Source organism: Notamacropus eugenii, chromosome 1 (assembly GCF_028372415.1).
Source record: "Notamacropus eugenii isolate mMacEug1 chromosome 1, mMacEug1.pri_v2, whole genome shotgun sequence".
In the NCBI taxonomy this organism is placed as follows: Eukaryota; Metazoa; Chordata; class Mammalia; order Diprotodontia; family Macropodidae; genus Notamacropus; species Notamacropus eugenii.
The window spans coordinates 468,567,353-468,584,836 of NC_092872.1; positions in this window are offsets into that span (position 1 = coordinate 468,567,353).

The window sequence follows — 17,484 nt, forward strand, 5'->3', positions numbered from 1 at the left end:
GTAAATCATCATATCATCTGCAAAGAGTGATAACTTAGTTTCTTCTTTGGCTATTCTTATTCCTTGAATATCTTTATCTTGTCTAATTGCTACAGCTAACATTTCTAGTACTATATTGAATAATAGTGGTGATAATGGACAACCTTGTTTCGCCCCTGATCTTATTGGGAATGCATCTAGCTTATCCCCATTGCATATAATGCTTGCTGAAGGTTTTAGATAGATACTGCTTATTATTTTATGGAAAGTTCCCTTTATTCCTACGTTCTCCAGTGTTTTTAGTAGGAATGGGTGCTGTATTTTGTCAAAAGCTTTTTCTGCATCTATTGAGATAATCATGTGGTTTTTGTTAGCTTTGTTGTTGATGTGATTGATAATGCTAATAGTTTTCCTAATATTGAACCAGCACTGTAATCCTGGTATGAATCCTACCTGATCATAATGTATTAATCTCATGATAAGATGCTGTATTCGTTTTGCTAAAATCTTATTTAAAATTTTTGCATCTATATTCATTAGGGAAATTGGTCTATAATTTTCTTTCTCTGTTTTGGCTCTTCCTGGTTTGGGTATCAAAACCATATTTGTATCATAGAAAGAATTTGGGAAGACTGCTTCTTCCCCAATTTTCAAAAATAGTCTATATAGTATTGGAATTAATTGTTCTTTAAATGTTTGATAGAATTCACTTGTGAATCCATCTGGCCCTGGAGATTTTTTCCTAGGGAGTTCATTGATGGCTTGTTCAATTTCTTTTTCTGAGATGGGGTTGTTTAAGTATTCAACTACCACTTCTGTTAATCTGGGCAATTTGTATTTTTTAAAATATTCATCCACCTCGTTTAGATTATCGAATTTGTGGGCATAAAGTTGGGCAAAGTAGTTTCTAATTATTGTTTTAATTTCCTCCTCATTGGAGGTGAGTTCACCCCTTTCATTTTTAATATTAGTAATTTGATTTTCTTCTTTCTTTTTTTTAATCAGATTGACCAAAGGTTTATCAATTTTATTAGTTTTTTCATAAAACCAACTATTGGTTTTATTTATTAATTCAATAGTTTTCTTAATTTCAATTTTATTAATCTCTCCTTTGGTTTTCAGTATTTCTAATTTGGTATTTACTTGGGGATTTTCAATTTGTTCTTTTTCTAGCTTTTTCAACTGCAAGCCTAAGTCATTGATCTCCTCTTTCTCTATTTTATTTATGTAAGCATTCAAAGATATAAAACTTCCCCTGATAACTGCTTTTGCAGTATCCCATAAGTTTTGGTATGTTGTCTCACTATTGTCATTCTCTTGAATGAAATTGTTGATTGTTTCTATGATTTCTTCTTTAACCCAACCCTTCTTTAGAATTAGATTATTTAGTTTCCAATTGATTTTTGGTTTCTCTTTCCATGGCCTTTTATTACATGTAGTTTTTAATGCATTATGATCTGAAAAGGATGCATTGATTATCTCTACCTTTCTGCACTGGATTGTGAGATTTTTATGTCCTAGTACATGGTCAATTTTTGTAAATGTTCCATGTACCACTGAAAAAAAGGTATATTCCTTTCTATTCCCATTTAATTTTCTCCAAAGATCTATCATATCTACCTTATCCAGAGTTTTATTTACCTCCTTAACCTCTTTCTTGTTTATTTTGAGGTTAGATTTATCGAGTTCAGAGAGGGGGAGGTTGAGGTCCCCCACTAGTATAGTTTTGCTATCAATTTCTTCCTTCAACTCCCCCAACCTCTCCTCTAAGAATCTGGATGCTATACCACTTGGAGCATACATGTTTAGTAATGATATTGCTTCATTGTCTATGGTGCCTTTTAGCAGGATATAGTTTCCATCCTTATCCCTTTTGATTAGATCTATTTCTGCTTTTGCTTTGTCTGAGATTAGGATTGCTACTCCTGCCTTTCTTACATGAGCTGAAGCACAATATATTCTGCTCCATCCTTTGACCTTTATCCTATGTGTATCCCCCCGTTTCAAATGTGTTTCTTGTAAGCAGCATATTGTTGGATTATGGCTTTTAATCCATTCTGCTATCCGTCTCCGTTTTATGGGAGAGTTCATTCCATTCACATTCACAGTTATGATTACAATCTGTGTATTTCCCTCCAACCTCTTTCCCATCATTTGTGCTTTTAGCTCTCCCGTCTCCCTTCCCCTCCTCAATAGTATTCACTTTTCTCCCCCTCCTCCTGCAGCCTTCCCCTCCTTCTTTTGACCCCCCTCCCTTTTAGTTCCCTTTACTCTTATTGCTTCTTTCCTCCCTTTTAGCCACCCTCCCCTTTCTTCCCCCTTCCCCTCCTACTACCTATAGAGCTAGTTAGGCTTATCTACTTAAGATTATTGTTCCCTCCTTTGAACAAATCAGATGAGAGTACCTCTCAAACAATGCTCATCTCCCTCCCCTCCTTCCCTCTACTATAGTTTTGTACTTCTTCCTGTGATATAATTTGCCATTTTCTGCTTCCCCCTTTCCACACCTCCTATTACATTCCCTTCTCATACTTAAATCATATTTTTGACTTGACATCATTTACTTTATGCCCGTTCCCTCTACATATATCCCTTTTATCATAATAGCTGCACAGTTCTCAAGATTAACAGGTATCATCTTCCCTTATAGGGAGGTAAACAGTTTGCCCTAATTGAGTAGCAAGTTTTTGTTTTTGTTTTTTCCCCCCTGTTTACCTTTTTATGATTCTCTGGAGACCTGCATTTGAAGATCAAATTGTCTATTGAGTTCTGGTGTTTTGGTCAGGAAGCTCTGGAAATCCCTTATTTCGTTGAATGACTTTCTCCTTGCCTGAAATGTTATGCTGAACTTTGCTGGGTAGTTGATCCTTGGTTGAAGTCCCAACTCCTTAGCCTTACGGAATATTGGGTTCCAATTCTTTCGATCTTTTAATGTAGAAGCTGCAAGGTCCTGTGTGATCCTGACTGTATGTCCTTGATACTTGAATTGTTTCTTTCTGGCTGCTTGTAGTATTTTCTCCTTCACTTGATAGCTCTGGAATTTGGCAACGATATTTCTTGGGGTTTTGAGTTTGGGATCCCTTTCGGGAGGGGAACGGTGGATTCTTTCGATGACTATTTTGCCCTCTGGGTCTAGTACTTCTGGGCAGTTTTCCTTGATGATTTCCTGGAAGATGTTGTCCAGACTCTTTTCTTCATCATGGGTTTCTGGCAGGCCAATAATTCTTAAATTTTCTCTCCTGGATCTATTTTCCAGGTCAGTTGTTTTTCCAATTAAATATTTTACATTTTCTTCTATCTTTTCATTCTTTAGATTTTGTTTGACTGATTCTTGTTGCCTCATTGAGTCATTAGTTTCTACTTGCCCAATTCTAATCTTCATCGTATTGTTTTCTTCAGTTAACTTTTGCATCTCCTTTTCCATCTGACCAATTTTTCCCTTTAAGGAGCTATTTTCTCCATTTAATTTTTGTACTTCTTTTTCCATTCAACCAATTTTCCCAGTTAGGTTTTGTGTTTCCTTTTCCATTTAATCAATTTTCCCAGTTAGGTTTTGGGTTTCCTTTTCCATTTGATTAACTCTTCCTTTTAGGGAATTATTCTCTCCAGTTAATTTTTGAACTTCCTTTTCCATTTGTTCAATTTTCCTTTTCAGAGTGATGTTCTCATCAGTGAATTCTTTTTTCATAATTTTAAAATCATTGGCCAGTTTTTCTTTTATTTCCTTCTTCAGCTGTTCCAGGTAATCTAGTTGAGCTTGCAAGAAATTCATAGTCCCTTCTGAGGTTTCAGATGGAAGTACAGTCTCAGCTCTGACCTCTTTGGTGTTTGTGTTTTGGTCCTTATCCCCATAGAAAGATTCTATGGTTTTTTCACTTTTTGTCTGCTTTTTCTGATTCATGATGTTGGCTGAGTGTTGTAGCTTCTGGTTCTTTCAGTCAGAAGGTACAGATCTTTGTGTTGAGCTGATGTGTGTCGAGGCTAAAAGCAGGTTTTTGTTTTTTGTTTCCCAGATCAGCCCTGGGGTTAGCTTGTTAGGTGTGTGGGAGGGGTGGTCTGGTCTCAGAAGATCTCCTCAGCTGACCTGAGGCAAAGGCAAGGTCAGGGGATGGTGATCCCAGCTTCCCTATTGTCTTCTCTTTTCCCCTGAAGGGCTGGGGCACGCCTAGATGCTAATGCGTGTTCCCGCCCCTCCTGGGGCTCGTCTCCCGGCGCTGAGGCTTGCGTGGGTCTCAGTGCGAATTTTCTCTGCCCTGGGTCATCTGTCCTTCCAGATTGCCTCCGCCACAGTAGGAAGAATCCCCCTTTGCTATTTTTCTAGCCTCTGGTGTTATGAGACTATTTGCCCCCTTCTGTTGTTCCCGCTGATCCAGGATTTATCTGGGGAAATATTTTATGGTTCTTTCACGGTCATCAGTGGGGAGGAGAGAGCATTTACTGATCACTCCGCCATCCTGGCTCCCGGAAGTTCAAGTAGGTGACTTACCAAAGTTTAGTCTTCAGGCTGAAGGTTTCAAGGGCTGCTGCGCTGATATCTGGCGCTCAGAGGCTCTCACCGGCTCAGTTTGGCTTGTCTCCTGCTCCGCTGGTTTCGCCCGCCACTCTCGGGCTTCTCAGGTCCCCTCCGCCCTGCTGCACTGACAGCGTTGCACTGTGCGCTGGGGGCTTACCCCCGCGGGACAGATCCTTCCTGTGGACCTTCCAGTCTAACCTGGGCTCCGAATCTGTCAAAGTCTGTCACCCACTGGATTCCACACCTCCAAAGTTTGGTCAGATTCTCCTTTCAGAGATATCCAGAGGAGTTTGTCCAGGAGCTTAGGTGAGTCGTTGCTTTCACTCCGCCATCTTGGCTCCGCCCCCCTCACTTATTTCTTAGAGTATGTTTGGTCTTGCTCTTCCTGGTGTGTTAGCCAGAAGATGTTCAGATATCTCCTGCCTGGCTCTAGTCCAATATGTGGAAGCTGTTAATAAGGGGTGACAAAGAGCATTATGGTTGGTTAAGGAGCTGGAAGGACTGATGATTCAGAAAGCACTGAGCTGGAACTTAATTCTCATGTCAAAGGACTGATAACTCCTTCTCCCCTCAACTTTTGTGCTTTTCTCCCTACTAGTGGCTTTCAAATGCGGAGGAGTTCTGCTGAGAAATGGCAGGTGGAGGAGGGGAGGCTGCCCTATTTCCCACTTGGCCATGAGGTGTCCATGATCCCATCTCACTTCTATTTCTTGTTTATTCTTTCTTGATTTAAAGGTGAATGATGGGAGTGCTGAGGCACTTGCTAAGACCTGAAGATCCATTAAAGGAGCCTCCGATGGCTACTGGAGTCAACAGAAGCAGAACCCACAGCAGGTGAGACACTTTGGCAGCAGCAGAGAGACCAAGAGGTGAAGGGAGTGATGCATGTAATATCAACATCTGACCTAAAAGTAAACTTAGTAGGAACTGTGCAAAGGCAAAAAATGGCCCCAAAATCCCTATATATTCCCCACATATAAATCTCACTAATTTTGTGCTTTAAGCTTGATCTCACTCTTCCCAGGGACCATGTATGTGCAGACAGGAGAATATAGTCCTGAACTGGGGATTTTTGTAACTACTGCTTTTGCTATACTTTTTAAAGCAAATATCCTTTTGAAAAACTAATAGAGTTCTATTATTTTATCAGTATTTGGGGAATACAGATGGAGACCGTGATGGATGACAGTGTTAAAAATCTCAACCCTTCAGTTTATCCTCTAAAATCCTGAAGGAAACAGTATTCGTTGCCTTCTGGGAAAGCTAATCTGTTAATCCAGTTCAAATTGAGAGAATGAATCCAGGGGGAGGTAATGTACTTATATGTAGGACTGCCCACAGTAGGAAGGAGTTTGCAATGATTTACTGAAAGAAATTTCTATTTTAGAAGAAAAAAATTTAAGAATAACCAGAACCCCAGGACATAAGAAACAGGCAAAAAAATATAGTCCAATGCAAAAGTGCAGATCCATCATAAGAGATCTGGATTCTAATCTTAGCTCTCTCTAATATATTATCTTAGACAAATCACCAAGCCCTTTTAGGCCTCATTTTATGTTCGTGGGCCTTCCCTCTATTACCCATACTTTATATTCCCTATTTATTCTGTATATAGCTTGTTTGTACGTAGTTGATTGAATATTGTCTCCCTCCTTAGACTATGACCCCTCAAGAGCAAGAACTCTTGTCTTTCACATTTCTTTGTATGCCCTACTATGTGCCTGGCACATAGTGGGTACTTAATACACGCTTATTGACTAACTAATGGTTGGATTTGGAGTTAGGAAAATCTGACTTCTAATCTTTCCTCAGACTAACTGTGGTGATCTTAAGAAAATAACTTAATATCTGTTTCAGTTTCCTTACCATAAAATAGGGATAACCATAACACCTACCTTCCAGGGTTGTTGCAAGCATAAAATGAGATAATATATATAAAGTGCTTTCAAAACTTTAAAGCATTAAGTTAACGTTAGTTACCATCATCATTGTCATCGTCATCATCATGATAAATGCCTTACTATGGGTGTGACAGTATTTTGAGGGGGAAAATGTTACAATTCTGTATGAATTCAAGGCCTTATTAGGAAAAAGGGAAAGTCAAAGGCATACCTATTACTTTTTGGGAGAGAGGAAATGGTGAAAAATGGGAATTATATATTCAAACATAGCCAATATATTGATTTGTTCTGCCTGACTACATATATACTATAAGGGAGAGGTTTTTATTTCAGGTAAAGGATGCCCCAAAAATAGCATTATTAAAACATTTTTAAATGCACAGAAAATTTTAAAGTGCAAATGGGTACACAAATATAGTAATTTTGTTACTACCTTATTAAATATATAAATATGTTTTATATGTACGTATATATTTCTTTTTAAAAGCTGCATGCAATGGAAGTTCACAGTTTCTTTCACAATCCTGCCTTATTCTTTGCATATTGAAATATTTATATTTGTGGCTGATTGCTAAATTCCCAATATTTGCTTTAAGAAATAGGAGAAGAATTAAAAACAAAAGAAATGGGAAAACAAGAGATGAAGGGAGAAAAGACAATAAAGCTTCATATCTGGAGAAGGATAGAGTGCTATGAAAAATTTTCGTGGACCCTGGTGCCAAAGCCTTCCTGGATTAGACATTATTATTATCATTAGAATATCCTCGTTTTGTTGCAAGAGCCTACCAAACATTTTTAAAGCATCTCAAAAGAATGGTTTCAACCCAAATGGTCTTAACCAATCAATCATCTTTTATCATTGGCTAATTCAAAATATATTTGTGATGATCCAAGACAATCCCAAAAGTTTGATGATGAAAAACAATATTTGCTTTGAAAGAAAGAACAAGTGGCATCTGAATACAGACAAAAATATACTATTTTTCTCTCTTTCTTCTTTTCTTTCTTTTTTCTTCTTCCTTTCTTTCCTTCTTCCTTTTCTTCTTTCTTTCTTTCCTTTTCTTTCTTTTTGTTTGAATTTTCTTCCACAAAATGACTAACACAGAAATATTTTATGTAACTGCGCATACATAACCTATATCAGACTTCTTACAGTTTCAGGAATGGGAGTGGGGGAGGAAGGAGAGAGGAATAGAATTTGAAACTCAAAACTTAAAAAAAAGAATGTTGAAATTTTTTACATAGAATTGTGGAAAAATAAAATACTAAAAAAATTGTCAGCTAGTAAATGGAGTGGTTTTAAGTCCAGGAGGCTCACCTTGTGGTATTATTTGTAGGTGAACACAGGTCATGTTACTATGTTACACTACCAAAAGAGAAACCTGGGACTTATCAGTGGTAATATGTTCACCTGTCATGTTCCCAGAACAGTGAAAGCATTTAAGGATGTGAAAGGTCTTGACAAACATAGTCTTTTTTTCTCCAGCAATACTGGGGATTATTCACTTGATCAGACATTACTATTAACCCCTCAAACACACACACTAAACAACTCAGAGGGGCAACGGCAGGATTGGAACCCTGGTCCTGCCACTCTAAATAATAGCACAGATGCTTGGGCCACTAGGTTAGGGGGTGCTGCCAAGTGAAACAGCCATCTCATTTGCTCCCAGCTTGTGATCAGAATTAAGCAATTCATGAATCATTAACCATCTGCTCTCCCGCCCCCAAAAAGCACTTGAAGAGCTAAGCAGGGACTTCGGTGAGGTGTTTGTCATTGAATGACCCCTTGGCATGCAGCCCCCATCTTGGTGGTGACAAGCCTCTTAGCAAGAGCCAATCCTTGTATAATCGGCCATTTACGTTTAGGGACTGCTCCACATGTACCCAGTAACACTCCACGTGCACAGAGCTGCTGGCCACCTCTGTGCACGACAAATAGCAGCGCAGACGCAACTCTGCCCACAACTCCTTTCTGTCTCATTAAATATCAGCCAGAAATTCAGAGTTATGGTTTATGACACAGCTCCTCTGTAGGCTCTGCACATCAATGTTAATAGCGCATGCTGGAGATTCACTGTTGCTGCTATTGGGGGGGTGGGGAGGAGAACGAAAAGAAATTTAATTTGGAGCTTTAATAACCTCCAATTAAGTAGCTTGTGTTGAAATTAATATTTAATAGTGGCATTACTGTGACTATTTTAGAACCAAACTGAAATTAAGTAAAAAAATGTTTGGCCATAAATAATTTCATTATTAAAGATAATTTTTGTTATATATGTTCATGCGCTTATCTTTTATTAAGTTTACTTTTCATGTTGACATTTTTAAGGGTTTAATTGTATGCTTTTATTGTCACTAATATTGTTATCATATATTAATTGTAGCATCATGCCAGGAATATTAGCTAAGAAATTCTTCATGCTTCACAACGAAAAATCCAGCTTTTCCCCTTTGATCCTTTCCTTTCTTATCAAAGAGATGATAACCTGGTTACTCCACATTTATTTCCTGAAATATGTTCTCTCCAACCAGACCTCCCATCTGCCTTATTTCCTCAGTTTCCTTTTTTAGTTGCCTTTGCCTTAAAGCCCAGCTTGACCTCAGAAGCAGTCATAAATCGAATCAGAACCTGTAAGATATACATATGGCGTTAATATCAGACTCATCTTCATCAGTCTCTGGGAAGTCATACATCTCGCAAGTCACAAGTCACAAGCGACAGACAGAGAAGTTCAAGGGAAAATAGTGGAATCTTGACTGTATACTAGAGGATGACTAAAGGGAAGTTTTCTCCATCACCTTAAAGCTCATCAACTGGTTAATGTCCAACCCAACTATCAAAATGGCAGGTTTCCTGCTAGCAAAATCATGTAATGGGAAAATATTTATCAAGGGTTCACTCTGTGCTAGGCACATAAGGTAGCTAGTGATGCAGTGGACAAAGTGCTAGGCCTGGAGTCAGGAAGACTCATCTTCCTGAGTTCAAATCCAGCCTCAGACACTCACTAGCTGTGTGATGCTAGTCAAGTCACTTAACCCTGTTTGCCTCAGTTTCCTCATCTGTAAATGAGTTGGAGAAGGAAATGGAAGCCCACTGCAGTCTCTTTGCCAAGAGAACCCCAAATGGGGTCACAAAGAATCAGACATGACTGAAAAACAACTGAACAACATATGCCAGGTACTGTACTAAGTATAGATCCCTGTCCTATCAGGAAAGACCAGATGGAGGAGATGACATCCAAGGTAAGCCTTGAAGAAAGGGAAGGACTTCGGCAGTAAAATAATAATAATATCTAAAATTTATATAGTGCTTACGATGTGCCTACACTGTGCTAATCACTTTAGAACTGTTATCTCATTTGATCCTCACAACAACCTGGGAGGCAGATGCTATTATTATCCCCATTTTACAGATGATGAAACTGAGGCAAACAGAAATTAACAAACAGAGATTTACCCAGGGTCATATAGTTAATAAGCACCGGAAGCTTAGATTTAAACTTAGGTCTTCCTGTCTCAAGGCCCAGCATTCTCTCCCCTGAGCCACCGAGCTACCTCCCTAAGAGGGTCTGAAGTTAAGGTCTAAGAAAGTATTCAGTGACCCAACCTATTAACAGACCCAGGCCAGAGACAGCAATGAAACAATTGAGATAGAAATAAATAGTAAAGAAACCAACAGTATCAGCACACATGAGCACAGAGTCCTGTTGTTGAAATATACATAGTAAAGTCTCTCTACAACTGGTGTGGGAGTTGGGGAAAGAGTATGTAAGCTGCTCCTGCCAGTCTGCTTGCTGCTGACCTGGCCACACTCAGACCCCAATACAGCTGTAGGCTTCCCTTCCCTCCTAGAGGGAACGAGGTGGTGGAATGCAGTCAAGATAAGGCTGGGCTTGGAGTCAAGATAGACTTGAGTTCAAATCCAGTCTCAGACACTTGCTAGCTGTATGACTCTGGATAAATCACTTTGCCTCTGTTTGCCTCAATTTCCTCCTTTGTAAAAGGAGGATAATAACAGCACCTGCCTTCTAGGGTTGTTGTAGAGATCAAATGAGATAATATTTGTAAATCCTTTAGCGCAGGGCCTGACCTAATGGAAGGTGCTTAATAAATGTTTATTTCTGTGCTTCAGCTAATACTTGTCAATCCAATTTACCTTTATGCTGTGCTAAGTCATCTCTCCCTCCTGATGGCCCAGTACCCTCAGGAACCACTGGCCACATAAATAAAAAAGAAATTTCAATTCAGTCTGTGTCTACAAAGACAATTGGCCAATTAGATCAATCACTCAAACAACCTGCTATTTCAGTAGGGCAAAAGAAGCTGTCAAACTAGATTTTTTTCAGAATGGACAGGTTGTTTTTGTCAAGTGGTCTTTTAAATTTGACATTGACCAGTTAAGGAAAAGTTATAGGAACATTTTTAAATCTGTAAAAACCACAATATAAAGATAGCATGCTGTAAACCTCTAATTAGGGATGTGTCTTTCAGTGAGAAAGTCTCCCTTTCAGAAGAAAAAAGGCTGTGAATTGTGCTGAAAAATCTTTATTTCCAATTTCATAAAAATTATTCAGAAAATCCCACAGTTGACCAGGACCTCAGAAGGTATCTTATCCACCAGAACCTTAACAGGAACCCTTGCCGCTAGGTGGCACTATAGAGCATGGAATACTGGGCCTAGACTCAGGAACACCTAAATTCAAACAGCCTCAGATACTTTCTAGCTGTGTGACCCTGTGCAAGTCATTTAACTTATGCCTCAGTTTCTCTACTGTAAAATGGAGATAATAATAGTATCTACCTCTAAGGGTTGTCATGAGGATCCATTGAGATAACATTTATTTATAAAGTGTTTAGCACAGTGCCTGTGGTTATTAAACACTTGTTTCCTTTCCCTGCCTTTACAATATACCTGTCAAATGATCATTTAGTTTTAAAGAAGTGGCAGAGTGGAGCAGTAGATTTAGCACTGGACTTAGAAGCAAGAAGTCCTGGGTTCAAATCCTGCCTCCGATACTTGTCCACTATATGACCCTGAGTAAATTGTTTAACCTCTTTGTGCTTCAATTTCTTCACCTATAAAATGAAGAAGTTGAACACAATGGCTTGCAAGATCCCTTCTACTTCAAAATCTTTAGTTATAAGGGACCTACTGCATCTCCCCATTTCACTCTTGGGCAAAGCTAATTATTAGGAAAATTTTCTGTTCATAGGGTCAAAATCTGCCTCCTTGCAACTACCACCCACTCTTCCTACTTCTACCCTAGAACCCATCGTCTCCTCCACATGACAACCTTTCCAGATTCTGCATAAATATAGGCAATTCATTATTGTTCCACAGTCTAACATAAGCCTCCTCATCTAAAATATTGGGGAGCAATGGACAGCAGAGAGGGCATTAGGCAGAAATTGGACAAAGTGAGTATTATTAGATTGTAAATTCTTAAAGGCAAGGATGTGTATTTATTTCCTCTTTCCTCACAAGGTCCAAGAATGTGCTCTTCTCAGCTCTGCACTTTTAACAGTCTGATGATGCTGATGTTTTGGGGAAAGGAAAAGGGAATCAGACTATCGCCCTTCTTTCCTCCCCACCCTATACCCCAAAATCCCCTACAATCTAGGCCCTGGAGAGAGGGAAAGAAATGAGGAACCAAAAGAACTAGCAAAAATCAGAAGGAAGGACAACTCATTCATGTCATTAAGAGAAACTCTGCAAGAGTTTGTGTCTTTTCAGAGGAAGGATGATAAATTTTCGAGGAACTCTCAAAGTCACATAGGATGCATTTCCACACAAATTATTTCATTTATTCCTTCCTTCATTCACTTATTCAGCAAGCTTGTACAGAGCATGGGGCATGGTACTGAAGGAGATACCAAATTTAGCTGACAGAGTTCTGCCCTCATGGAGCTTAGTCCATTACTTAGGAAAAGACACAGACTTCTTTCTTCTAATTTCATTGGTTTGAAGAACTCAGAGGAAATTCCCTCCAAAAATGCAAGAAGATAATTTCTCCATTATCAACAGTCTTAGAAAGTTGGTTTGGGACACTAAAAAGTTAAATGACAAGAGCTCAGGATTACCTTTCCAATATACGGCCAGAAGCAGGACTCATCCCCAGGTCTAACTGACTCCAAACCTGGCCTTGTATCCCTAGCACCATGCTGCCTCTCAAAATACAAAATATTATGCAACATTACATGATAAAGGCATTAAAGACCCAGGATATATGCATCACCTTACATTATATGCAGGTAGCCAGAAGGCACAGAAGATAGAGGGCAGGCCTGGAGTCTGGAAGTGCTGAGTTAAAATCAGCCTCAGTTAAATCATCTGACCACTATCTGCCTCAATTTCCTCATCTGTATAAAGGGGATAATAATAGCACCTACCTCCCTGGATTGCTGTGAGGATAAAATTAGATGTTATCTATGAAGTGTTTTAGAAACCTTAAAGCTTTCATATAAGTGATAGTATCACTATTATTATTATGATTAAATGTAATAATAGCGTTAATAATTACACATAAGGGCATATGCAAATGCTATGTGAGGTCAGAGAAAGGAAGTGATTGCCAACAGGAGAGATCACAAAAGGCTTCATGGAAAAAGAGGAATGTGATTTAGGTTTTAGGTGATGGGTAAAAATATAACAGAAGAAGAAAGGACAGGAAGACACTTTATTTTTTCATGAAACTTTTTATTAAAATAGTATTTATAATTGATACATGTTGGCAGATATAAATGTTTAAAACTTACAAGGGCCCCAGGCATTCCAATGTGGGCTTTCACTTATTCCACTGAGTCAGGGCACAAATGGAGGGAGCAGAAGCTGCAGCTGGCCTGAGGAAGGTGGCCCTAGGTATGGTAACTGAGTGGAAGCTTAATATCTCCTGAGGAAGACATTTTGGGAACAATAGGAGCAGTTTTTCCATTTAGGGTAGCATGAACACCTGAGAACTGTTAGTTGTTCTGAAAAAAACAAACTAACAAAAAAACCCTTTCACGAAGACCTATAATTTCCCTGAAGAGACTGGGCCTTCTCACAACTCTTTGCTACCCCTCAATTTTTTTATCCAGTGTTTCTGTGGTGCCCATTTTTGGAGCACAGTGGCATACCGTCCGGTAAGCTAGACCACATAACACCTAACATGCAATTTCCCTGTTTACCAACTTTACACTGCTCTCAGAGAAGGGAATCTCCCCCACAATTGTGCTCAGGCCAACATATCCACCACTGACTCCACCTTTTATTTTGTCTGAGCCCCAGTATACTCCTTTCCAAGAACAACAGTAAGCTTTTCATTGCATTGTCATTGACTTTTGTCTTATATTTATGGCCATGTCTTCTATTTCTTCTTCAATTTCAAGAGCGAGTGTGGCTGGAGAGGCACAATGGGCAGCTGCTCAGTGGACTGTCTCCTGTCACTTCTTGATTGGCTCTTTCCTTTCATTCATCTCTACTTCAATTTCTTCTTTGTGTAGTGTGACCAAAGCCCAAAGGTGAACAAAGAGAACACGGAAAAACTATTTCTGCTTAACTTCTTTCTTTGGGCATGGGGACTCATGGGTAGATAAAGCCCCTCCATGGCACATGGATATATATATATTTTTTTTTAATTGTACCACAAGGAAAAAAAATGAATTCTTTCTGTGCCTTAAGGGGAGTGATCGACAGACGCAGAATGTAAAGAGGAGGAAGAGGGAGTAAGTTGTCCCAAATCTCATTTGGCTTAAAAAACAGAATTATTGCGAGCTGTTGCTTCAATGGCCCAGATCAATTCCTTTAAAAATTTTGCTCTACATTTTCTCACACTGATCTGGCTGGATATAAAGGCACAGGCTCTTTGTAATTTGGGTTTACTTCCAGGATCAGCTAAGAGGGGAGGGAGGGAAGGGTTACAGTTAAAACTATAGCTGGGGAGGAAGAGTCCTCATAATTTAAATGGAGCACCTTCACAAAAGGAATACAGTAAGCCCATATTTCCTCACTATGCAACCCTGCTTATTTCCATCCCTACTACTTCAAAGGATATTTAACATAGCCCATATTCAGAGCTATAACTACAAACTCTGGTTTTTAGTGGGGGCAATGCCATGGCTGGATGGGAAAGGCAGGAGGGACCAAGGAGAAAGGTTTAAGGTAGGACCACTTTTGTACTTTTGGTTGTGGTTGAATGAGGACAGAGGTCATGGAAATTGGGACAATTGAGAATCTAGGTGACCAGGATATTGGAAGGAAACAGGGATAGAGACAGAAAAGAAGACTATGAGTCAGTCATTGAACTTACCAGAGAAAAGGGAAGGGTGATGATAGTAATGAAGATCTGGAAAAAATGAGAATGAACTTTAAAGAAGGAGAGGTGATTGTGGAATGATGATGGCAGAGTTCAAAAGTGATGCTGGGGACCAAGGAGAATGGTATATCATTCTTCCGACCATCTGTGTCATTGGAGATGAGATAAGCCAACCTTAGAAAGTCTGCAGAGATATGATATCTTCATGAGAAAGATAGGCTTCAGGAAGCCACAGTAAATGAAAGGAATATGAGAAAAAGAGATATAGGATTATAGGATCATAGATTTAGAGCTGGGAGGGACCTTGGAGGACATCTCATCCAACCTCCTCATTTTGTAGATGAGAAAATCAAGATCCAGAGAAAAATGAAGTGTGTCTGAGGTCATACAAATAGTGAGATGGAATTTGAATTCAAGGATAAATCATATCCTGGGATGTTAGAATCTGGGACACAGCTCCAGTTGCCCTGGGCCAGTTTCACTTTTGCCTACAACTCTTCAAACTAATGAAAGACAAGTTCTTCTGATATAGTTTCTACTGCCTAGTTTCTACTGGCCCTGGAGGTGATATCAGGGATGATTCAATAGATAGTATGGGATACATGAAATGTTAATGCCAGAGAAAACTTAAGAAGTCATCAAGTCTATCCAACCCTAGATGGCCTTTAACAAATGAAATTATTGTTCCCGAGGGTATTTTGAAGCTCAAGTCCTTTCAAACTCACTCAAGAGTTTCACGGAAAAGCTAAGAATACATAGATTCTGCTGAAGCTCATAAAAAATAACAGTAAAAATAGCAATAGTTACTACTACTACCACCTATCTCAGGGTCTAAAATGGCCAAACAGTTTGGACCATCTGCACAAAAAGCTATATAGTACTGAAAGCATGGACTCAAGCCTTCTATATAACTGGACAGTATTCTTGGATGGTCCCAGGGTTGATGACTTCAATGAAAAGCTGAGTCTGCATTGAGGATTGCCTGCAATCCCAGTTTATCACTGCAGACCTAGTCCGTAACCCATCTCTCATCACATTCCTCCAAATTATGTCATCATCTGATTCATCTTTCTGTTCCTCATGTCATTACTCCTTCATCTTGTCTGACTGTGTAATCCCCCTAGAGTAAAATATTCTCTTCTACCTCCAGTTTAATTCAGTGATTTTCTTTCTTTTTTTAATTTATTTTTAGTTTTCAACATTCACTTATATAAGATTTTGAGTTTCAAATTCTCACCCTTCCTTCTCCTCCTCCCTCCCCAAGATGGCAAGCAATCTGATTTAGGCTGTGCTTATACAATCATATTAAACGTTTCCACATTAGTCATGTTGTGAAAGAAGAATCAGAACCAAAGTGAAAAACCATGAGAAAGTGAAAAAAAGTGTGCTTTGATCTGCATTCAGACTCCATGGTTCCTTCTCTGGATGTGGATAGCATTTTCCATCATGAGTCCTTTGGGATTGTCTTAGATGATTATATTGCTGAGAAGAGCTAAATCTATCAGAGTTGATCCTCACTCAATATTGCTGTTGCTATGCACAATGTTATCCTGGTTCTGCTCACTTCACTCAGCATCAGTTCATGTAAGTTTTTTCAGGTTTTTCTGAAATCTGCCTGCTCATCATTTCTTATAGCACAATAGTATTCCATCATATTCATATACCACAACTTGTTCAGCTACTCCCCAGTTGATGGACATCCCCTCAATTTCCAGTTCTTTGCCACAGTGAGTATCTTTTTAGTGTCTACTATGTATGAGGCAACACTCCTCCCCCCAAACAAAAAGGAAAAGAAAAGAAAGAAAAAAAGTTTATTATATATGTCTTATCTTCCCAACGGGACTATAAAACCCTCAAGGATAAAAGATTGTGACTAAGGCTTCTTTAGATCCCTGTGCCTACCAACAGGACCACAGATGTTAAGTACTCAGTAAATGTTTATTAGAGCTATGAGTGGCCTAAAAGATTATGTTGTTGGTGATGACTCACAGTGAAGCAGAAATTAGTGACAATTCACAGATGGAAGGCTCTTGTCTACTTTAGTTTATAATTGTGTCTAGGGAATCTTTCAAAGGTCCTTAGATACTTGTACCCATCAATATTATCAGACAAAATATAATTTTGCCAAGAACCCATTTTCTTCACCAAAAAGCACATTCCACAAGAGCACTATCTGCTATGTTAAGAAACTCCTGCACTTGAATCTATGTGCCAGACCTTTTACTAAGAGAAAATATGGACATTTTTCTCTTAATAATGCCACAGAGAAATAATGAAATGGTAGCACTACGAAAATATAATTAGGTCTTCAAAAAAATCCCCGCTGGAGCCCTATAAAAAGACCACAGGTGTTCGTCATTATTTTTTATTTAGCAGACAGTTTTAGCCATTGTTTGGTTTTTTTCCCCATTTATTAAGTCCTGGTATTTTAGGATGATTTGTGTGTAATAATGACAACAATTTCCTGTTTGCTTGTCAGTTGAGGGCCTCTTTAATTACAGATATTCATTTTCACAAGTTAACTTGGTAAACATGTCCATTCATTATGTTCCCTGTTCATTAAATCAGTTAGCACAGCTAGTAACCATGTTAAGTATTTTCCTGTCGGGTTTCAGCAATGTATCTTCATCGTTTTCCAATTCAATTTCTAGTAAAGACATAGACGGGGCTGCCTGGAGTGTTACTTGTTTTTACTTCCAAGGAGAGGGGGGAGCAATGCCAATAATGGTGGTGCAGTAGGGAATGCAGGAGCCTTCAACCACCAGAGAGTATGGGAATGATGGCTGAGGAAGAC